This window comes from Pieris rapae, chromosome 10 (assembly GCF_905147795.1).
Source record: "Pieris rapae chromosome 10, ilPieRapa1.1, whole genome shotgun sequence".
Taxonomy (NCBI): domain Eukaryota; kingdom Metazoa; phylum Arthropoda; class Insecta; order Lepidoptera; family Pieridae; genus Pieris; species Pieris rapae.
In genome coordinates this window covers 4,356,177-4,362,176 of record NC_059518.1, presented here as the reverse complement: position 1 = coordinate 4,362,176, position 6,000 = coordinate 4,356,177, and positions in this window count along the sequence as shown.

Genomic DNA, 6,000 nt, shown 5'->3' with positions numbered 1-6,000 from the left:
GATGTTACTTCCATGGTGATAGCCTTGTGACGGTTTAATAAAAAAAAATTGTGAGGATTTTTTAAATAATATATATATTTATAGGCAAAGTTTGTTCAATGTTCTTGCATTTCAAGTATCACAAATGACAGGTAGATTAAAGCCATTGCAGAAACATTTGAACCTCGAACTTCCAATCTTGCAATAAAGCAAAGTTTTGCACGTACAAGGTTCAAAATCAGTTAAATACCTTCTTGTGAGGTCTCGGTCACCTCACTAATTGAAAGTGTCAATCATTTCAAAACGCAAATGAATAAGGTTTAGAAGCTATACGTCCATTTTAACTTGAAACCTGACTGTTTTAGTTTTCTTTCTAATCTTTTGAGATATGTACAGATCAAGTTGAACTGGCGTTGAAAGACAGTTGCCTAGGGCAGGCCATCGCTCACTAAGATAATAATGTCGGTTCCAAGTGGACTAATCATGGTATAATTTTCCGGTAAACTCATTACGAATAGCTTTAGGCACGCGATCTATCTAATCTAGTGTTTTATTTCTATTTTATTTTTGAAGTAACCCTAATAGAATTAGTACATTACATATAGTTTACATAGTTTTCGATTGATTTAGATCTGACAAGTTCTTGGCCCTAGGAATATATTTCTTTATAAAAGAGGTTTTTAGTAGCACCGGAGTATTTTAATAACTAGTTATGTGCAGTTTTATATATTATCATATATTGGCATTCAACTTATGGATGGAAGTAATCTATATAATGTTCTGTACTGTAACATTCTAATGGTATTTATGATATTGTTTTTCTGAACTAAACTTATTATTATTGCCAGATTAAATGGAATCATGGAGATCGTTATTTGGTTATTTTTCTTACAAGCAGTAAATATGTAAACTTTCCCCACCACGCATCATCACCTAACAGAATAACTCAAATTATTGGCGCCAAAACCCTTGCGTTATTCGGAAGCTACCACAGATTGTGACAGCCTACACAGCCAATACGAGTATGTTTATACCACAGACACTGTGTTTCCTAACAATAAAACGACAAAAAAATTAATGCAACAGGCTGGTTACACTAACTTATTGAAATATGATTTAAATAATGCTAGTAAATAACGTTATTATGGATTCGCATTTTAATTTTACGATATAAAAGTCGATAATAGTATATTAATAACAATATTTATGATGAATGATAATATATTCGCTTGAATTCGCTTGCCCTTTGTATTAAACAGCTGTCTATAAAAAATTAGCACCTGCAAATCGTTGATAATCGATTTGTTAATAGAATCCTTTCTACGAGATGTTAAAATATTGGCTTCACGCTGGGTGTGCGCACCCCCACCGTTACATAATAACAGAATTTGTATAACTTTTATTTAAATGATTAATTTGTTAAATTCAATCATTTGTAGATGGGTTAGTAGCTGAATATGTAATATGTTAAGTAGGTTTAATGATTTTAGAAGTTTTAAAGTTATCATATTATGTATATATTATTAATTATATGAAATATAGTAAACATATAAGTATGAAGTTTATTAATAATTATGTTTCTGGATTGTTTTTTATTTTCTAATAAGAAACAATACAAAAAAAAATGCAACAAATTGAACCTTCTATCTAAATTTAAGTTTCGTGTACCCTCTCGATACCCCAGGCATCCCATTATTCCAATTGTCCCTCCTTTCCGTAGAACGCGTTTTGGTCAAGCTCACCGATATCCAGATTAAGCATTCTGTTAAACGAGCTAGGTCTGGATATCTATAGTTGCACCCCTTACACGTTAAAATCGATTTCTGTTTAGTTTTTTGTAATTGTTTCTTTTTTGTAATGTTTGCTTTGTTTAATAATTGTTTTGATTGATATTTGATTGTCATGTTTGCCTTTAAGTGATTGTCACATTAAAAATTGTATTTTGTGTTTGTTTTTAACAATCAGTGTGCCGAGCGTTGGCACGCTTTATCAATAAAAAATACAGAATTAATGTTTTTCTTTATCAAAAATCTTTTTTGTAAAGGCAGAAAGTTAGAGCCTTACTAGGAGATTCCAAAATAATAATATAATGAAGGTCAAGAGTTGGTTAAATATTATACATAATAAATTATTAGACATATATGCATAAACATTATATTCTTCTTATTTAAATCTCTCTGAAAACAAAAACAGCGTTAAAATTTATTTACGTTTAATATACATAAAACATTTGTGTTTCGGCAATTAAAAAACAATAGTGTGTCCACGTTTTGAGATATGATAGGACGATCCATAAATTATAGCGTTAATTATCTCGTGATCGCGGCGAGTCAAAGCGTATGGCGTGGGTACTGCGCGGGCGCCGAATGGCCGGTGTTGATTTTCAGTTTATTTCATTAGATCAACGCCACGGGGTGTTTAGCTCGACTCGATTATGTAGAGTGACCATGTTTATTAAATAGATATTAAAATTTCCAGCTTGTTTATATTTGAAATTAAACGCTGTTTTATGAAGAAATAAAAGATTTAAAAAATATCATGTAATTCATTTTCTTGTCTATTTTGTTCAGAGTAAATATTATAATTTATGTAGTGTTATCTCTAGAGTTTTTGGTACCATTTAAAGCTTAGTAAGTTTTTATTTTAGGCTTCTCTTTTCAAAATAATTTTAAAAAACTTTAGAAATTATTAATATATTCATATTTTGTGTCTGCTTTATTTTGGTTTTCCGATTCTGTTCAAGAATTTTAATCCGAGAAATAGTAGTAAGAAATGGTCACCCGATCATCTGCCATAAAGTTCACCTGTCTTCTTAAAAATGTTAAAATATAGGATTTTTAATGAAGCGGCCTTTTCAATTTTCGGCCCTCTTTTATCGGCGTGACATCGGCCTAATCACGCTGAGTCTAAACCATGTTTATTCACGATTATTACTTTAATAGCTTCTTTGATTACATTTCTTTTATAATTGAATTTTTATAAAACATTGGTTTTTATGTCACATGTTTGAAATATTTGCCATATATTATTCTTCCGGCTTATTTTACTAGAAAATTTACAGTTTTACGAGTGTAATCTCTATAATTATAAAGTTTGATTGTTTAAAGACTTTCAAATGGACAATTTTAAATGACTCGAAAGTCAACTTTATTCATAATAACCTTATTCCCAACTTATGAACGTAAAAAAAAGAGGGTATGTACACGCGTTAGAAGTTAGTAGACTTCTTTAGCGCATGGCAAAAAATAACTAAAATGTATGTAGTGATTAACGATAAATATTAAAATTAATCAAAAAGATTTAAATAAATAAATTATTAGTAAATACTATCACCGTCGTATATCAAATTGTATTTAAAAACACCAAAATAATATTTATTTATTCACAATAATTGTACTATTACGAAACACGTGTTCTTAATATAAAGAGTAAAGACACTAGATTATACAACTTGAACATAGTTATCGATTTCCATGCCACCTAGACCTAAATTTACGATGTCGAATTTAGGTGTTGCGCGCGTATCCTAAAAATTCACTCTCATAATTTTTCTACATCGCGCCAAAAGAAGTATAACTTCAATTATATTAATAGTATATTTACATTTACTACCACTTCGCAAGTCAAGGGCGTAGAGCGGGCAAGAAACTTTCCGCAACACTTTTCAATCGCCAAGTTTTTAATATAAGTTGTTGGAACTGGAGCAAATCAATCCCAAAGATTAGGATCATTTAAGTATTAGTCACATCTATAAAAAGCTTTATAATTTCTGTCAATTAAACAGTCACGTGTAGTTATCAAAGTTAACATTTTGGCTGTGTTTACTTAGGGAATTATTAGAATCTTACGTTTACTTTTAAAAGTGTATTTTGACATAATGTTTTACTAATTACTTGATACTTGACGTGAGATAAATAATTTTGATTTAGAATATGTACACAAAAACAATTTAGATTTTAAAGAATCAATGTTTAAATTTTAAAATTAGGAGCAGCACTACAAATTATACTTTAAATTTATGTAATCGATTATATTTACCAACGCGACCTTTATTAAATAAAGAATGGCGCCTGACATTAAAAAGTAATTGCATTGTCATCAAAAAACATATTCTGCTCTACATTCAACAATACAGTGATTGTTGAATAATTGTCAATCGTGATGACGACTTCATCGGGACAATAATGATGGATCACTAACGCACTTTTTGCACGCCCCTATAATAACTTTCTTTCCTGTTCTGCTAATGTTTAAGGGTGAACGCCTACTTGGAATAAAATGTCTAACATTTGTGATAGAATGCCCAATCTAATTCCACTCATAAAACTCTGCAACTGCACGTAAATACAGGGGCTGTTACACCGATACTTTACCAAGGTATAATATTCTTAACGTAATGGGAGAAATATCAAATAATTGTATTACGAATAATACAGCGCCTCTGTTGGTAACCCGCGAAATTGATAGGTTTCTTATTTGTTACACGGGCTTGAGGCAAAATCACTTTATATCGGGCCTGACAGAGCGTGGGCTGTCTTTAACATACATTGCTGGCTGATTTTGGCTCATTTCTTAGGTAAATTTAAAGATAAATTACTGTGAGTTTTGTTTTGAAATGTAAGCGGTTTAAGATTTTCTCGAATGCTAAGCATTTGGGACTATATTTGTGTTTGAAAAAAAACAATACTGAACGAAACGAAACATAATTTTACAAAAGTTTAACAAAAAAGCCTCGATCAATTTACAATAATATCAATCTATTCAATTAACTAGAAAGTGCCTTTTTGTTATAAAGTATACTATATTTTTTAAGGTTTTGACATATTAATGAGTTTTTAAGATAGTATTTTATATCAACTTATATGTCAATATTGTATGTAATATAAAAACTGTGACAAATACGTTAGTCAACGCTTGAACACTTTTCTAGCCCGTGTACGACAGCCTTAGTAATATAATTTGCAAGCGATCATTTCACCCGGGGAATCTCACGTTTTTGTTGATTACATTTCTCTAATATTACATTTAAAGTAATGCATACGAATTGTCATATATAAATACACGATTCGAATGATGTTCTTAGACTAATGAATAGTAGATAACTGTACACAAATTGCGTATTATTAATGAAGGGAAATCTTCTGGCAGCAGCGTTTTATGTTGGTAATAATGTCGCACATGTATGCGAAGTCCTCTGAGACACCGACATTACAATGTAAGCTGGCCCGTGTCAGATGCGTCATTGACGTCCTTCCTTACGGCTTACTTAAGGTTATAAGTAACGAAAACCATTACAGCATCACTTTCCACTACTTAAGCAAAAATAATGAATGCCACTGTGATATTTCAGCAACTCTATAGAGACTTTGTGCCGGATCTTTGCTATTAGTATAATTATCTTTATTCGTACATAATTATGTATTTACATTGTAAATATGCGGATGCTTGGCGGACCCATGCGACTTTTTCAATACAATACCGTGAGTTGTGTGCTTCTATGTTGCGGGCTTCTCGATTGTAAGTTGCCTGGATATGGTTAGCGCTCGTTAGTTCATGGATGGTGGTATCACTTAACATCACGAGCCTGCCCGTTTACCTCCTAGAAATATAAATATATAGAAGGTCCATTGGTCCATGGAACCTACTATCAAAATGATGAGAATCGCACGCTTAAGCCAATCGCTCTGCTTGTAAGAAGTACGTAGAGTAATGAACAGTAATAGTGGATAGATACAGCTAAGTTATGATAAAATCTTTTTATTAATAACCTCCTTTACAAAACCTCCACTAACATCGAACAAAACAAGCTTCTGTTACTGTGATAAAAACAAAACACCCGATCTCCAGCCGAGAAGAAATCATTAATTAGTTCACGACTCTCTCGACCCTCAACCCTTATAATTAGATGAGGGACAAGAACTCGCTAGGATCTATGGATGGCTAAGCGTGAGCCCGCTACCAAGAGAAATTAATGTTCTAAATTCAAAACGGTTTTTTATGCAGTTTTAAATAATATAGGAA